Source organism: Pleurodeles waltl, chromosome 2_1 (genome assembly GCF_031143425.1).
Source record: "Pleurodeles waltl isolate 20211129_DDA chromosome 2_1, aPleWal1.hap1.20221129, whole genome shotgun sequence".
NCBI classification, from domain to species: domain Eukaryota; kingdom Metazoa; phylum Chordata; class Amphibia; order Caudata; family Salamandridae; genus Pleurodeles; species Pleurodeles waltl.
The window spans coordinates 843,728,831-843,748,444 of NC_090438.1; positions in this window are offsets into that span (position 1 = coordinate 843,728,831).

Genomic DNA, 19,614 nt, shown 5'->3' on the forward strand with positions numbered 1-19,614 from the left:
TGATGAATCGCCACTTGGTTAGCGTCATTCTTTATTCCGCCCTGCTATCAATCAATCAATCAGACTATTTATAGAGCGCACTACAGACCCGTGAGGGTTTCAAGGTGCTGGGGGGGGGGAGGAGGTGCTGCTATTGCTCGAAGAGCCAGGTTTTGAGGTGTCTTCTGAAGGTGAGCAGGTCCTGGATCTGTCTTAGGTCAGACGGGAGGGTATTCCAGGTCTTGGCGGCATGGTAGGAGAAAGATATGCCGCCGGAGGATCTGCGCCGGATGTGGGGGATGGAGGCGAGGGCGAGGTTGGCGGAGCGGAGTTGCCTGGTGGAGGTGTAGAAGCTGAGTCTGCTGTTCAGGTAGGCTGGTCCGGTGTTGTGAAGTGCTTTGTGTGCGTAGGTGAGGAGCTTAAAGGTGATCGTCTTGTCGACGGGGAGCCAGTGTATGTCTCTTAGGTGGGGGGTGATGTGGCTGCGACGAGAATGTTGAGGATGAGTTGGCGGAGGCGTTTTGGATGCGTTGGAGGTGTTGCAGGTGTTTGGACGGGATGCCTACGTAGAGTACGTTGCCGTAGTCGAGCCTGCTGCTGACGAGGGCCAGAGTTACTGTTTTTCTTGTTTCGGTTGGGATCCATTTGTAGATTCTGCGAAGCATGCGGAGGGTGTTGTAGCAGGAGGAGGAGATGGCATTGACTTGTTTTGACATGGGGAGGGATGAGTCGAGGATGAAGCAAGGTTTTGTGCATGGTCGGTTGGTGTCGAAGGGGTGCCCAACGAGGCTGGCCACCACGAGTCATCCGAGGCGGAGGGGGTGGACCCAAGGATGAGAACCTCCGTTTTGTCCGAGTTATGTTTCAGCCGGCTACTTCTCATCCAGTCGGCGACGGCCTTCAAGCCCTCATGGAGTTTGGTTTTGGCGGTGTGTGGGTCCTCCGTGAGGGAGAGGATGAGTTGGGTGTCGTCGGCGTAGGAGATGATGTTGAGGTTGTGTTGACAGCCCACTTGTGCGAGGGGGGGCCATGTAGATGTTGAACAGCGTTGAGCTGGGGGATGAGCCCTGGGGTACTCCGCAGATGATGTTGGTGGCTTTGGATTGGAACGGGGAGGCGGACTCTCTGGGTTCTTCTGGAGAGGAAGGATGTGGTCCAGTCGAGGGCCTGCTCTTGGATCCCTGCTTCGTGGAGGCGGATTTTCAGAGTGTGGTGGCAGACTGTGTCGAAGGCAGCCGACAGGTCTAGGAGGATGAGGGCAGATGTTTCTCCATTGTCGAGATGGCTTCTGATGTCATCTGTGGCAGCGAGGAGGGCGGTCTCGGTGCTGTGGTTTTGTCTGAAGCCGGACTGGGAGGGGTTGAGGATGTTGTTGTCTTCGAGGTACCATGTGAGTTGTGTGTTGACGATTTCTTCAATGACCTTTGCCAGGAATGGAAGCAGGGAGATGGGCCGGAAGTTCTTCAGGTCTTTGGGATCCGCCTTTGGATTTTTGAGTATGGCATTGATTTTGGCGTGTTTCCAGCTTTCCGGGAATCTTGCTGTTTCGAAGGAGATGTTGATGATCTTCCGTAGGTGTGGTGCGATGGCTGTGTCGGCTTTGTTGAATATGTGGTGTGGGCAGGGGTCTGATGGTGATCCGGAGTGGATGGAATTCATGGTCTTGGGAGTTTCGTCGTTGTTTATGCTGGTCCACGAGGTTAGGCGGTTGGTGCGGGTGGAGTTTGTGGAGGGCGGGACAGGCGAGTCGGAGGTGGGAGGGGTGTTGAAGCTGTCGTGGATGTCTGCCATCTTTCGGTGGAAGGCGGTGGCTAGGGCATCGCATAGTTCTTGGGAGGGGGTGATGTAGTTGACAGTGGCGCTGGGGCTGAAGAGCTCCCTCACGATGTTGAACAGTTCTTTGCAGTCGTGAGCGTTGTTTTCTAGGCGAGTTTTGAAGAGGGATCTTTTTGCTAGCCTGAGGAGTTGGTGATGGCTGCGTGTGGCGTCCTTGAGTGCTGTGTAGTTGTTACGTGTGCATTCGTGGAGCCATTTTGGCTTGAGTTTACGGCAGTTGCGTTTGGAGGCTTGGAGGTCATTGGTGAACCAGGTGGCTTTTTTGTTGGTTTGGTTCTTGGAGGGTTTCTTGAGTGGTGTGAGGCGGTTGGCACAGTCGTTGATCCATAGCTTGAGGTTGTGGGCAGCGATCTCAGGGTCGGTGGGTGGTTTCTGGGCTAGGGCATTGGATAACTGATCTTCTGTGACTTTGCCCCAGTGTCGGCGGGGTGGTTGCTTAGTGAGGTGGTGTTTGGTTTGTTTCTTGAAGGTGAAATGAATGCAGTGGTGGTCGGTCCAGTAGAATTCGGTGGTGCGATTGAAGGTGACGTGGTCGCTTGTGGAGAAGATGGGGTCAAGAGTGTGACCGGCTGTGTGGGTGGGTGCGTTGACAAGCTGTCTGAAGCCGAGGTTGTCGATCAGGGTGGTGGAGTTGATGTTGTTATTGTTTGCGAGGTGAAAGTTCAGGTCCCCGAGGAGCATGTGGTCCATGGAGGCGAGTGCGTGGGTGCTGGCAAAAGTCGGCGATGGCGTTGCTGAACGGTGCCCTGGGGGCAGGAGGTCTATAGATGAGTGTTCCTCTGAGGGTAGTGTTGGGGTCGGTGTGGATTTGAAAGTGCAGGAGTTCGGCGGAGCTGAGGGAGTTGTCCAGGTGGGTCTTGACTTCGAGGGTGGCCTTGTGGACGATGGGTAGGCCTCCTCCGGTTTTGTTGGTGCGGTCTCTGCTGGAGATCTTGTACCCGTCCGAGATGGCTATGGCGATGTCAGGAGCTGAGGAGTCACTCCACCAGGTTTCGGTTAGGAAGGCTACGTCCGGGGTGGTGGAGTTGAGCAGGTCCCAGAGCTCGATGGTGTGCTTGCGTGCGGAGCGAGTGTTGAGGAATATGCAGCGGAGGTAGTTGGTCTTGGTCCTGGGAGGTTTGTGGGATCTGACGCAGGTGAAGCTGCAGTTGTGGCAGGAGAAAGGCCCGTGTGTGCTCTTCGGAGTGGCCTGGAAGCAGGTGGTGTTTCGGCCAGTGTTGAGCGCGAGGAGGGTGTCGGCGTCCTAGCGGAGGCTGGAGATGTGGCTGTTGCAGGGTCCAGGGGTTCTGGCGCTGGGCGCGGTCCAGGCGCGGACGGGCGCAGACAGGCTTGCCTCTGGCAACCGCCATTAAGAAGGGAGGGGGAGGGAGGAGCAGCTGGGAGACAGGAGGTGCAGGCGAAAGGAGGTGCGGGCGGGAAAAAAGGCTCAAAAATAGCAATAGTGAAAGAGGGCAAAAAGGCCTAAGTTAGAAAAAGGTTGAAAGAGGCAAATATTAAAAGGTTGAAAGAGGCAAAGAGTAAAAGGTTGAAAGAGGCAAAGAGTAAAAGCCGAGAAAAGGCAGAAAGAGCAGAGAAAGACCGACAGAGAAAGAGGAGAAAAACCAAAGAGACACTCCAGCGGATCAGGTCCAGGAGGACCTCGATCCCTAGAAGCAGCGAGGGCGGGGAGGGGGAGACACAGGCACAGCTTGGTGATGCTGTGCACACGGGGAGTGTATTACCTGGCCAAAACAGGTCATGATATGCTTCTCATTTCTGAATTATAGGTTGAGGGGCATTGGGGTTATGTTGTTTTCTTTTTAGTTCTGAGTCACTGTGGCTGCCCTGTTAGGTACCTGCTAGATGCAGAACATACAGGTATGAATGGTGAAATGGCTGCAGATCCCCCTATCTGATTGCTGAATATGGGGAGAGAGTGGGCGGGATCATCTCCTCATGATAATCTGGAATATGAATGGGTTACTGAAGAAGTCAAAAGGGGAGCGGTGCTTAAGGTGGTCAATAGACATCAAGTACATGTACTCTTTCAGCAGGAGCCACATCTGGTAGGAAATAAAATCCCTTTCTGGTTAGATAGGGTTTTCAACAGTTCTTTCACTCGAAGGACTGAAAGGGCTCTAGAAGTAAAGCAATAGTCATAAAAAATCATGTGGCCTTTGAAGTGTTGCACGATTGGGAAGATAAATGGTGTATATATGTGGCAGTTATAGGTCTGCTTCAAAGAGAGCCCCCCCAGAACACTTCACTCTTGGAGGTACTTCCACGTCTGATGGGGGAGCTGCTGGTAGGCTCCTGTGTCATAGGTGGAGGATGATCTTGTGACATGTCAAATGCAGTTAACGTCCTCCAGAGGCCCTCAGACTGTCTGTTATGTGATGCATGTCTCATGCACAAGAAAGGGGTTTACCTTTTACTCAGGGGTCCATGACATTTTGTCTCATCCGGATTATTTTTTTGCTGCCTTGTTCAGAGCTGCATCCAGTTATTGAGATTCAAATTCTTATTTGTGGATTTCGGACCACTAAACCATGGAGCTTTGCCTGGCAATGGGCCATGAAATGGAGGTTCATGGTCCCTTTGGGGCACAACATACACAATATGAATAGGGTATGCCATTGACACTTATCACAATAATATTCAGGCTTCATTTGACTCTCCAAGAGTCCTTTGGGAGGCCTTTAAATTGATCATAAGGGGGGACATTGTCAGCTTTCTCAATGGCAATGAGCATAAATGCAACAAGCAATGATTGACCTTGAGTCTCAAGTGCTCACTTTAGATTCACAATACCTTGTCGCCGCGTCACAGATGACAAAGAAATAGGCTAGCTCTACTACACAGTGCTATATTCTCTGAAGGAATAGATGACTCATTTAACCATGCAAAGGTTTGTGCTGTCTCTTTGTTCTCCTGTGGAAACTTAACTTTGGTTCCAAATACATATTGTATATGTGACATAACATATGTCTGACAACATTACACGTATGTATCTTCCAAGATTTTAATGGGACAAGACAGATCAAATTCCTAACACATTCAAATGAGGCAGGACTTCCCCCTTTTTTTGCCATTGCAATTGAACCTCTGCTGAAATCATTACAGATTAACACTCAGCCCTTAGAGTTTAAGTGGGAAGATGGCATTTGAGTTAGAGTGGCCCTCTACAATCATGATGTCCTCATTTTCCTGACAAACCCAAAGAAGTCGGCCCTTCGTACCCTACACATATGTTGCATCTTTGGAGAGACTACAGATACTTTAATATGGCTAAGATATTAGTGTTCCTGGTCAAGGCATAACCCCAGGACCTGCGGATGGCCCAAGAGCTCCAGATCATTTCACACCATTTCAAATATTTAGAAGTGTATATCACACTCAATGTTGTGATGGTGTGATGGTGTGGGAACAAAATATCCAACCTGTGTTTGACAAAATGGCTACAGAAAAGGGAGAAGCACTTGGGGCCTCTACTGCATGAAGAATGAGGGGGGTGGAAGGCAGCCCTAGAAGACTCAGCCATCATGATTAGATTTAGGCTCATTCAGCTAAACCATGGCCCCCAGCACTCGCCAGCGGTGCAAACGCCTTGGAAAGGCTGGTGGTGAGTGGGATGTAATTAGCCAGACAGCACTGAGTTCAGCGTCACCCTAGCTGTGTACAACCCTGACTGCCGCCACCATGTCCGGAACAATGTTCCTGGCAGGGACGGCAGTCTTTAGGCATGTCCGCCCACCAGGGTCATAATGTGGCTGTCTGACCACCTGGAGTGTAGTGGTCTGACTGTCACCACGAATGTGGCAGTCCATGGACCACCACACTCGTAATGAGGCCCTTACTTCATCATTACTATTTGTGTTGGAATACAGTCATCTGTACAGGAATAATTGTTTATTTTATCAGCAGTATACACAAATACCACAGTAATCTATTCATAATTAAATAGCTACACATATGTGAAGGGTACATAATAGATGGATTATATTAACAATGCATCAGAAATTATAATATATCTGGATTGCAGAAAGAAAATGTAAACTGTAACTTTATGGCTAGTGTTCAAAGTCTCAGGACATAAGGGGATAGCAAATAAATAATAATAAATTAAATAATGGAATCACACAATATGGTGGAGTAGAATTCAGTGTGATTATTTAAATTTTAAAGAAGCTATTATGGTACATCTCCCTACGATTTGCATGTATCATTAATGTCTGCCTAGCAATGGTGTGTGATGCTGCCTACAGAGGTCATATGTGATCATGATAGTATAGTATTCTTTTCGCAGATGCTGTCTATAACCATGATGAAAGACCCCATCAGAAGTAGCAACTAAAGATAATGGTGTTCATCTCCCTACAATAATAGTGTGTGATTTTAGCAATGTTCAAGTCCCCACAGAGATAGTGCTCGATTCACAAAGGTAAACTTAGACTTTTGATTAGACTTAGACTTTGGATCAAAAGTCTAAGTGTACAACTTTTTTGTTTTCTTTAGGTCTGCACACGGAATGGAGATTGGCCCCAAGTACAGACGTAATAATAGTACTCTTAAATGGCCTTTGTGAATTTCCAAAGTCATAACAGTAGACTTTTGTTCCAAGTTTAGACCAAAAGGTAAAGTTTACCTTTGTAAATCGGGCCTATACTATGTAGCTATTGGGATGTTGAAGATATCATAGAGATGGTATGTGAAGGTAAGCAGGGTCAAGTCCCCACATAAATAGTGTGTGAAGATAATGATGCTCAAGTCTCCACAGAGATAATGTGTGATTATAGTGATGTTCAAGTCCCCATAGAGACAGTACGTGGTTACTGGGATGTTTAACTCCCCACAGAGATACTGTGTGGTTATCAAAATGTTCAAGTCCCCACAGGGATAGTATGTAGTCACTGCCATGTTCAAGTTCCCACAGAGGTGTGTGATTATTGGGATGCTCAAGACATCATAAAGCTGCTGTGTGAAAGCAAGCATGTTCAAGTCCCCATATTAATAGTGTGTGAAGACAATGTTCAAATCTCTATGTACCGAATATGTGAAGCTAATTGTGCTCGAGTCCCTACAGAAAGCATATGTGGTTATTGGGATGTTTAAGTCCCTACAAAGATAGCGTGTGATTATTGGGATTTTTAAGGCCTCCTAGTAATGATGATTTGTGAAGGTAAACACATAAGTACCCAGAAAAATACTGTGTGAAGATAACGTTCAAGTCTCCACACATATAGGCCCACATTATGACTTTGGCGGTCTCAAAGTGAAACCACCAAAGCCACGGGTGCCAGGAGACCGCTGGCTGTCTCCAGGCCACCACATTTTGGACACTGCAGGAGTCTGCCGCAACTTGGGCTGAAATCTGTCAGCAGCCATGCTGGCTGTCAGAGGAGCCTGAGCGGTGCTACCACCTGCACCACCCTGCCAGTAGGACGCCCCCAACCGTATTTTGACCATACAAATGGCCTAACGATGTCCTGCTGGCGGGCGCTGCTGGTGGTAGCAGCACCTCTTCCCGTTTCCTGCCGGACGACCTCCTCACCGGACAAGGTAAATCGGGTGTCCAACAGCGGAGAGGGGTGTTGTGTGCGGGTGTCTGAGTGTGTGGTGTCTGCATGTGTGTACGTGTGTGAATGCGTCTGTGAGTGTTGTGGTGTATGCGTGGATGTGTGAATATGAGTGAATGCATGTATGAATGTTACAGTGAGTGCGCGTCTGCATGTCAGTATGTATGCATGTTAGCATGTGAGCATGTAAGTGTGGGTGCATCCCTGAATGTGTGAGTATGTGTGAGTGAATGTGTGTATGAATGAGTGTGAGTGAATGCGTGTATGGGAGTGTAAGTGAATGGGTGTATGCATGGTGTGTGTGTGTCTGTGTGCATGCATGTGGAGAGGGGGTGTAGGGGATGGGGTTGGGGTGCTGTGACTCTAGCAGGGTTGGGGTGTTAGGTGATTGCTGTGTGTAGGTGGGTGAGCCTTCTACCAGTGATAGGGCAGGAATTTCTTGTCACCGGTAGCCATATTGCCATGGTTTTCATGGCGGTGCTACCGCCGAGGAAACCATGGTGGTAGATCGGGTCATTATACCGCCGGAGGTCTTGTGTGGACCAGCGGGTCAGAGATGAACATCTCCAGCCCGGTGGTTCATATCGCCATGGCGGTATGAGTGGAGATGTGGCAGGTTGGACGCTGCACACATAATGTGGCGGTATACACCACCAGCCTGTGGGCAGAGAAAATGTTTGATCTGGGCATGTTCAAGCCTTCTCATAGTGTCTGATTACAGAGTTGTTGATGTCCCAACCACCAGAGTGTGTGGAGATTATCAAGGTCAAGTCCATACAGTGATAGTATATCCAGGTAATGATCTTCAAGTCCAGATAGAGCTAGTGTGTGATTATAGTGATGTTCAGGTGTCACAGAGATAGTGTGTGGTTACTAGAATGTTCAAGTCCTAGTAAGTCCCAGATGTTAAATGTAATGATCTTCAAGTCCCCACAGCGATAGTGTGTGATTATAGTAATGTGCAAGTCCTTACAGAGATAGCGTGTGGTTACTGGTACGTTAAAATCCCCATGGAGATAGTGTGTAGATTTTTGGATGTTCAGACGTCATACATATGGTGTGGCAAGGTAAGCATGTTCGACTTCCCATGAAGATAGTGCATAAGAATAATGATCAAATCTCCATGCTGACAGTGCATGAAGAGCATAGTGCTCATATTCCCACTGAGATAGTGTGTAATTATGGCCATGTACAATCCTCCACATAGTGTATGATTATAATGGTGTTCATTTCCTTCCTGAAAGCGTATAGAGGATATCATCATCATGCCCATGCATATAATGGTGTCCAAGTGTATAGAGGATATCATGGTCAAGTCCATACACTGACAGTGAGCAAAGGTAAGGATATTCAAGTGCTCATAGAGGTAATTTGTGAGTATAGCAATGTTCAAGTCCCCACAGAAGTAGTGTGTGATTACACAAATGTTCAAGTCTCCACAGAGATAGGGTGTGATTACTCGAATGTTTAAGTGCCCACAGAGATGATATGTAGTTATTTGAATGTTTAAGTTCTCACAGAGATGGTTTGTGAAGGTAAGCATGTTCAAGTACCCACACTCATAGTGTGTGACAATAATGATGCTCAAGCCCCCATTATGATAGTGTGTAATTATAGGCATGTTCAATCCTCCTCAAAATGTGTGATTATAGTGTTGTTCAAGCCCTTAATGACAGAGTATAGAGGATATCATAGTCAAGCCCATGCATATGGTGTTCTAGTCTGTACTGGTAGTGTATGGAGGATACCATGGTCATGTCCATACAGTGATAGTATGTAAAGGTAAGGGTATTCAAGTGCCCACAGTGGTGGTGGGTGAGTATAGCAGTGTTCAAGTGCCCACAGAGATAATATGTAGTTATTGGGATGTTATAGATCTCACAGAGATGGTTTGTGAAGGTAAGCATGTTAATGTCCCCACACAGATAGTGTGTGACAATAATAATGCTTAAGTCCCCACAGGGATTGTGTGTAAATATAAGCCTGTTCAAGCCACATAGTGTGTGATTACAGTGATGTTTACGTCCCTATCATCAGAGATGGTTTGTGAAGGTGAGCATGTAAATGTCCCCACACAGATAGTGTGTGACAATAATAATGCTTAAGTCCCCACATGGATTGTGTGTAAATATAAGCCTGTTCAAGCCACATAGTGTGTGATTACAGTGATGTTTACACCCCTATCATCAATGTGTGTGGCGATTATCATGGTCAAGTCCATACAATTATAGGAAGTAAAGGTGATGATATTCAAGTCTTCACAAATATAGTGACTGATTATAGACATAGCCAAGCCTCCAAATCTTGTGTGATAATAGTAGAGTTTAGGGCCCCACTGAAATAGTGTGAAAAGATAATCATTGTCAAGTTCCCAGAATGATGGTGTATAAAAATAATGTTTTGGGCCCCTATCATGTTCAAGTACCTAGACAGGTAATGGTAGAAATGAATGATATTTGAGTCCCCACACAGACAGTGTGTGAAGATAATCATGTTCACATGTGAACAAAGATCATGCGTGACATAGCACTACAGTAGAAATACTTACTTACTATAAAATATGAGTCACAAACCAATAGGGCTTACTCAGAAATGTAAACTTACAAATCAATAACACTTCATGTGTATGTTTACACTTATGCTTTGAGTTGCCTTACTACTTTGGGCGATTTTCCATTTACAAGTGTAAAGTTACTCAAAAGAGTACACTGACACATTCAAACAAACTGAATTCTGGGACTGGAGACAAATTTATGGGTTTAAAGTTACTACTTGTAACGTTTCACATGTAGGTAGAGATTTCCACTACCAGGATGGAGATCTCACTATGGTAAAGTATATGGAAGTGTTCAAAAGTTTTTTTTTTAAGTTAAAAAAATAGCATTTAAGTTAATTAGATATATTTCTTTTAAATATAGAATCATATTAAAGCATTACAGCATTATAATAATTTTAAATGACACATTTAGTTATTGTGAGCATAGTAAATGCAAAATAGAAACATTTTGTCTAAAGTTTAACTAAAAAAAGAATCCCACTAAATTTAAAAAATATGTGTTTAAATTATTAAAGGGGATATATTGAATAAACAGCCATGTAATTATTTTGAATAAATATTATTACTGGGTTAATCTTGTATTACAAAGATGAAACAAATGTGTTAAATCAAATTAGTAATTATATTTTAGTTTTAGAAATGTTAATAAATAATAAATATAACTTCACTATATTTTAAACAGTTTAAATAATTAAAAAATTTTAAACATGCGCCCCATCTCCATTATTTTCTATGGGAGGGTGTTGCAGCACTGTGTGTGAGCATGGGTGATGCTGAATGTAGTACAGCTCTGATCAGGAGTACATTTCTCATTATTTTAGGCCCTCTTTTTAGGTCAAAGTCTACCACACAGAGCAGCTTTATGGTTTAATACTGAGTTTTTGTGGGCATTCTGAAAGTTCCCTGAGAATGCATTCCATCCATTGCTTACCATTGGCTTTGTGGTCTGTAACTCGCAGTTAATAGCTTTCCATTTGCTGCCTTTATTTGTTTTAGGCTGTCAAGCTTGAGTTTGTCCCTCCTGAACAGGATTGCCTATTTACTATATTCTTCTGAGTGCTCGTTTTCTGTGAACAGGCCTTTAAATCTTGTTCTTATCTTGTCCTCATTTTCTGTGCTTTCAAAGGCAGATGTCGAATGTCAGACTCTGTCTTCCAAGGGAGATTGGTGTTTACTTTTCTTTTTCTGACTTCAAAGTGAGATAATTTATGTGACAATCTTCCTGTGAAAGGTAATACTTTTTTTCACTAGCACACAAAAAAGTAAATATATGTAAACATGCTGTGCTGATATTTCAGAATATATCAGAATTACAAAAGTATAAATGAACCACACTTTTGAAATTCTGAAGTGTGGTAAAAACAAATATTTATATATAAGCAAAACACATCAATACACGCATTACTGTTTGTGTGCAGTAAAACTGTATGTCTGTGCAAATGTACTTATCATTTCAAATGGAAAAATGTTGTCTCTCAAGGCTGTATGCTCCCCCATCCTTGAATACTCCATACTACACCATTCCAATCTACAACACTCCACTCTACAACACTCTACTCCACTATATGACCCTATACTCTACTCTAATCAAATTCACATTACACTACGCCATGCCACTATACGATATGCCACTACGCTCCACAACACTACATGACACTCAACTCTGACATGCCATTCCACTCTATGCCCCTCCACTCTAAGACACTCTATGACACATCACTCAACTCTACACCACTCCACCCTTTTTCAATCTACTCTACACCCCTCCACTCTATGCCCCTCCAATCCATACCACTTAAACCACCACTTACCCCACTCCACTCCAATCTATCCTATTACTAAATTCTACCACACTCCATTCCAATCTACCCGATCTACCACACTCTACTTCAATCTACCTCAATCCACACCACCCCAATCTATCCCACTCCAAACACCTCAATTTATCCCAAACTACCGTCACTACACATAACTCCACATCAGTCTACCTGACTCCACTCCAAACTACCCCACTCCAGTCCTGCCAACTCAAACCTACCCCACTCTACTCCATTCTACCCTACTCTACTCCAATCTACCCCAATCTACTCAACCAATCAATCAATCAGTCAATTTGTAAAGTGCTACCTCTTAACCACAAGGGTATCCAGGTGCTTGGAAGATGCAGTAGGTGTAGTCAAATAGGCAGGTCTTGAATGCTTCAGGAATTCAGGGAGAGAAGGGGAGAAGCAGAGCTGTAGGGGAGGTACCAAGCAGGTGAAGGAGTGTCCTCTGCTGGCGCTTCTGTGAATGTGGGGAGTGTGGGTGATCAATAGGGAGGTGGATCAGAGTAGTCTGGCTTTTTGGTAGAATGCAGGCCCCAGGTTGTGAAGAGCGTTGTACATATGGGTAAGTTGCTTGAATAGGCATCTCTTTTTTACTAGTAGCCAGTGGAGTTCCTTGAGGTGGGGGAGATATAGGTCCGGCAGAGAAGGTTGAGGATCTACCCACACTCCACACCAGTCTAGCCCAATGTACCTATTACACTCCACTCCAATATAACCCACTTCACTCTAATCTACCCCAACCTACCCCACTCCATTCCAATCCACGTCAGTCTAACCCACTCTACTCCAATCTACCCCACTCCACTACAATCCACTCCACTCCACTCTTCTCCAATCCACCCCACCCCAATCCAATCTACCCTACTCCACTCTACTGAAACTAACCCAACCCACCCCAATCAATCCCACTTCACTCCAATCTAACCCACTCAATGCCACTCCAGTCTATCCCACCCACTCCAATCCTATCTACACCAATCTACATGACTCCACCCAGTCTACCCCACTCAGCCCCAATCTACCCCAATCCGCTCTAATATCCACTCCTCTCCAATCTACCCCACTCCAGTCTACTCCAATCTATCCCACTCCACTCTATCCCAATCTATCCCACACCAATATCCCACAAGCTACCCCCTCTATCTGACTCCACTCCAATCAATCCCATTCACTCCAGTCTCTTCTCCCCTCCAATCAATCCCATTCTACTCCAATCTACCCCACTCTAATTGACCCCAATCTATTCCACCCAACCTCAATCTACCACAATCTTCCCCACTCCAATATACCAAATCTATCCCACTCCACTCCACTGTAATCTAACCCATACCTACCCACCCCACTCCATTGTACCCCAATCTACCCACTCCACTCTACCCCAATCTACCCCAATCTACTCCAATCTACCCCAATCTATCTGCTCCACTCTACTTCATTCTGCCCCATTCCATTGCAATATACCCAACTTTACTTTATCCTAGTCTACCCCTTTCCAATCTACCCCACTCCATTCACCCCACTGACTCCACTCCAAACCACCACATTCCACTCAAATGTACCCAATTTGACTCTATTCCAATCCAATCTACCCCACTCATCTCCAATCTACTCCACTCAGATCTATCCAACACACTCCACTCCAATCTGCCCCATTCCACTCTAATCTTCCCCACTACACTTCTCCCCAATCTATCCCACCTAACCCCTCTAAAAGCACTCAACCTACCCCTCTCCACTCTAATCTACCTTAATATAACCCTCTCTACTTCACCCCAGTATAACCACCTCCATCCCAATATGCCCCACTCCAATCTACACCATTCCACTCCATCCTAATCTACCTCACTCTACTCCAGTCTACCCTGAGACACCCCAGTCTATGCCTCTCTACCCCAATCTACCATAATCAACCCACTCCACTCCAATTCACCCCATTCTATTCCATCCTAATCTATCCCACTCCACTCCAATCTACCACACTCCACTCCAATCTACTCCACTCCACTCGATCTACCCCAATTCACCCCATTCTGCTCCTCACCACTATGCCCCACTCATTCCAATCTACACCACTCCACTCTACCCCAATCTGCCCCACTCCAATCTACCCCTCTCCAATCTACCAACCCCACTCCACTCGAATCTACCCCACTCTACTCTACCCACCTCCACACCAATCTGCCCCAATCTGCCTCACTCCACTCCAATCTACTCTACTCAAACCACTCCATTCCAATCTACCCCACGTCATTCTAATTTACCCCCTCAACTTCACTTGTTTTCAATCCAATCCATCCCAATCTACACCACTTGATTCCACTCAATTTACCTCTGTTCACTACAATCTACCCCACTCCATTTTATTCCGATCTAGTTCTCCACTCTGACTGCAGAGTCTCTGCAGTCATAAAGTCACTATTAAATAATTTGTTTGTGAATGCAGAAAAAGAGTAAACATACACAAAATTGTACGTTTAAGTTTGTGAATTGGACCCAGGGTGTGGTTATTGTGATATTCCAGTCCCCACAGAGCTACTGTGTGGTTATTTGGATTCTCAAGATTTCACAGATTGTGTGAGAACATAAGCCTGTTCAAGTGCCCAAAAAGATAGATTGTGACGATAATCTTCATGTCTCCACACAGAGAGTGTGTGAAGATAATGAAGTTTGTGGAGGTTAAAATGGTCAGGTCCATATAATGGTAGTGTGCAGAGGTAATGATATCCAAGCCCTCACAGAGACAGTGTGTTAAAGACCCAACTGAGATAGTGTGTTTTTATAGGAATGTCTAAGCCTTCACCTTGTGTGAATATAGTAGTGTTCATTTACCTATTGACAGAGTGTATGGAGATAATGATATTCAAGTCCACACAGATATAGGCCCTCATTGTGAACACTGTGGTGTTAATGAACATTCTGCTGGGCCGGCGGGCGAAAACATTGTTTACGCCCACCGGCCCAGCAGAATGCATGGCCGGGACATTGCAGGCGGCTCCACATGGAGCTGTCGTCAATGCCTCTGTGCAGGGGGTCAGCTGCACCCGTCGCACAGATCACTGCCCGTAAATCGGGCAGTGACCTGCGCGACCGGGCACTGCATGGGGGCCCCTGCACAGCTCATGCCAAGTGCAGGGGCAGTGCAGGGGCCCCCAGGGGGGCCACAAATCGCCCCAAGATACCCATTCAGCCAGCCTTTCTCTGGCAGTGCAGCCCTGTCGGATAGGAATACACCGCCCCCGCCAGCATTACCACTGGTGGGGGCGGTGTCTTCCGCTGTGGGGTTTTGGGCAGTTCATAATATGGCGGCCTTGGACGCCATGCCAGATGACGGTATTTACTGCCACCGCCGGCATGGCGGCCCAGATCTCCAAATTCATAATGAGCCCCATAGTGTGTGGTCCTATTGATGCTCAAGTCCCCACAGAGTAGTGTGTGATTATAGTGATGTCCAAGATCTGACAAAGATTATGTGTGAAGGCAAACATGTTCAAGTTCCAAAAATGATATAGGGCCTGATTACGGGTTTGGCGGTGGGGATTACTCTGTCACAAACGGATATGCCGTCCACAGTTTTACAAGTTCCATAGGATATAATGAAACTTGTAACACGATGGACAGGATATCCGTCACGTTTGTGACAGAGCAACCTCCTCCACCAAACTCATAATCAGCCCTATAGTGTGAAGAGAGTTTGTGAAGATAATGATGCTCATATTCAAGCTTCTATATAGTGAGTTGCTATAGAGATGTTCATGTCTTTACTGATAGAGTGTTGTGAAGATTATTATGGTCAAGTCCAAACAATAATAGCGTCTAAAGATAACAATAGATAAGTCCCACAGAGATACTGCGTGGTTACTGGGATGTTTAGGTCTCCACATAGTGTGTGGTTATTGGGATTTTCAACATCTCACAGAGATGGTGTGTGGAGATAAGCATGTTGAAGCAGGCAAACCAGGTACTTTGTGTAACAACAACATTTCCATTATTTTCTATGGAGTAAGACTCTTTTTAGTTTACAAATTCATAACTTTACTTGTGTATGTTGGATTTTTGTCATTTTGATCTTGTTTGATTTAGATAAATATCGGCTAGTTTTCTGAACTGGTGAGGTGTCCATTTTGTAGTGTTTTCACTGTATTACTGTGTGTGTTGGTACAAATACTCAAATTGCCTTTGAGATAAGCCTGACTGCTTGGGCCAAGCTACCAAGGAGGTAAGCATGGGTTATCTAGGTGTATCTCCATTGCCCTGACAAGAGTGAGGGTCCCTGCTTGGACAGATTGCAAACTGACTTCTAACCAGTGACCCCATTTCTAACACCGGCAGTCATTACCTAAGAATTTGCAGGAACTGCTATCATGCCATTCCTGTAAGTGCTTTGTTAACTTTGACTCACAGCATGGCCAACTTGACAGAGCAATCCATCAACTATTTTTTTTTTTTTTTTTTTAAAGAAAATTATGAAGAAGGAGTTTTTTTTAAAACATGTCCCCCTCGCCAGGGGGTTATATCCCATGGTGAGGGGGGCATTTATAATTTTTTACTGCCCCTTATCACTAAGGTTTTCCTGATGGTGATAGCCAGTAAAAAATGGCTTTATGCCTCCCAACTAAATTGGGCAGATGGACATATAGTCATTCCACTGACGGCCTTCAGAGAAGATTGGCCAAAGCAATAAAGTAGTTTCCGCCATTGCTAAACTATGATCCACCATCATATAAGTTCAGTGGGCAGACCATTATATTGGTGGTAAGAATACTCTGTCACTCATGCAACAGAGTATCTGTACCTCCAATTTGTAAATCGGCCTAAACTCTACATGTAAGTAAATCTACACATTTAAGTTTCCTCCTATACTTTTGAGTATCTTTATTACTAAAGGTGTTTCACCATTTACGAGTGTAACATTACTTAAAAGGTGTACACTTACATGTCCCTATACTCCAAATTCAGGGGCAGATTCTATTTTATGAGTTTAAAGATACTATTTGTAAATGTTCACATGTAGGAGGAGTCCTTGACAACCAGGGTAGAGACATACCTATAGTAAAGTATAAAGAAAAGTTAAAAAGTTCATTAAACTTTAAAAAACTAAATAGAAAAAATATTGTTATGTTAATTATTGTTTTATATTTCTTCTAGATGAATTGTAAAATATTACAGCACTATTACCTTAATTTTAAATTAAAAATATAATTACTCTGAAGATAATTATAAATATTATGTTATCTCTAGTTTTACTAGAAAAATAACACACCTAAATTAACAAATAGCTTTTACTATACAATTAAAATGATTAAAAGTAGTGAATAAAAGTCATTAAGAATAATTTAATTATTTTTAAGACATGTAAAGATTTGATTATTTTTCAATTTTTATAAAAGATGAAACTTATTCTAATCGAAATTAACAACTGTTTTATTTTAAGAAATTAATTAAAAAAATAAAAAGCTATCTATTTAAACAGTTTGAATAATTGTATTTATTTTAGCGTGAGTCTTATGGGCTTTTAGTTTAAGTCCCAACCACCATTATTTTCTATGGAAGGGTGTTGCAATATTTGTGCGTGGGCTTGTGTGGTTCTGGACATTCTCCACCTTTGAGCAGGAGTACATTTCTGATTATTCTGGGCCCTTCTTGGCTTATGTAACTATGTGGAAAGGCGGTTTGTGAATAGGAAGGGGCTTACTTTTGTGGATAGGTGCTTGTCCCTCAAACCCTTCCTAGCTTTCCCTTAACTCCTTATTACTCCTCCCTTAACCCCTCCCTCTTAATAGTAAGTAGTCCTCATTTTCCAGCCACTCACCTCTGTCATGCACCCTATCTATCCTACTTTAGATTTAGCCTGCATGTGAACATTTGAAAAGTGGGTAGTTTCAAAGGAATCTGAGACCTGCTGAAAGCCACGGACACTTGACATGTCTCATGTTTGGTGTCTGAAACATGTTGACAGTGAAATACCATCATTTTCATATGTTTTTAACCTTTTTTCTTTAAATATCTTTATTGTATTATTACAGAAATGGTAGCTTGCATACAGTAACAGAGGCATAGGGGATATGCATAAGGCATTAACGTACATTGTACATTATGACATACACAACAGTATATCAGGATCATTGCAATCCCCATAAGCACCCTCCCACTTCATATATAATGAATGGAACAGTCTCAATACAGAAAACCCATAGAACATCTGTAAAAGGAATGAAACAGTGTCTGCTTCTTGCCCCCCACCTCCCTGTCTTTCTGACAGAAGTAATAGATCAAATGTTGTCCCTTGATCCAATCCACCAATATTCTTGGGGTGTCTCATGGCCCTCTCGGCAGTTCCCCTGAAAGCTGTTATACTCAGTTTAAAGTACTGTTCACTGCACATGCCCTTCCGTGCCAACCCAAGATACTGTGAAGTGGAATAAATTCTTAAGTGGTGACCTCGATGTTGGCTGCATGATCACAGTCCAACTGGACTAATTGTTGTGTATTCCATTCAGTTTCTCTAGGTAGACCTCCCACTGTTCCCATAGGTTACACCTGCCATCTTTTGTCCTGCTGTCTATTCATATTGCATATGCAGCTGATGCCCAACTCGCAACATCTTTCTGCCATAAGTGGTTGGGTGGGGCTGCCGCTGGCTTTTATAACATGGCTATGCAGCATTTAGCCATTACTAGGGTCAAATTGTGAAAAACAACTATTTGCCTGGTCCTCTCGGTCACCACCCTCATGTGGAGTAAGCATGGCAATTGGTCCTGCGGCATAATGGAGGAAGTGACCTCAGACACACATCTTAAAACCTTCCTCCAAATCTGTGTGATTATTGGGCACACCCACACCAGCCCCTGGGACCTTCACCTCCCTGGGCTGCAATAGTAATGACATGCAGGTGGCCACCTGGCTTTCCCACGGCTCCAGGGATGCCACCTCCCTGAGGCAAAGATTTGTTTGTGTGTGCGGGGGGCTGCACAGCCATCCCATAGCCCAGACGACCACCAGGGCTTCTATCAAATGTAATGTGAGGGGGCCACCCAGTCCCACCTGCAGCCCCAGGGACCACCACCTCCCTTTGCCTCAAATTAAAGGTAGTGTTGGGGGCTGCACCAGGTCCCCCCACACCACAGGGACCACCACCTTCCCATGGCAAAAGGCTTTAGTTAATGGAGGGAGGGTCCTGTGGACCCCTCATGTCCCAGGGCCTGCCACCTCCCCAGGGCCATGTTTCAGTAATATGTGGGGGGGGGGCGCGTGGGGTCAATATAAAGTGGAATGCGGGGTCTGGGTGGCCCCCGCAGCTCTGGTGACTGCTACCTCACCAGGCCACAACAGTAATGCTATGCGGGGGGCACCCAGCCTCCCCTTCACCTTCTGGGACCACCACCTTCTGCTTTGCAGCCCTCCCACAGCCCAGGGGACCACCACTCCCCTGGTCCTTCTACAAAATGTAATGCAAGAGGGCCACCCAGCCCCCTCTGCAGCCTCAGGGACCTCCACCTCCCCGGTGCATCTACCAAATGTAATGTGGAGTGCCAGTTGTCCCCTCCACCAGAGCCCTGGGGACTGCCACCTCCTCAGGGCTTCAATCATATATAATGCGGGGGAGCCCTCAACCCCCCTGTGGCCCGGGAACAACCACTTCCCCTGAGCTAAAGCATCTGAAGGAGAAGGTCCGTTTCAGAGCCCGGCCCAGGGGACCACCACCTCACTGTGGCAAATCCAATGGTGGGGGGGCATGTGGCCCTCATCAAGGAGCCAATGATAGCCCCGGGGACTGGCAACCCCAGGGCTGGCTCCTGCGGTGGGCCAGGGAGCCCACCGCCATGACATAGCTGTTTGCTTTTCCATGGTGGGAGTAGACATC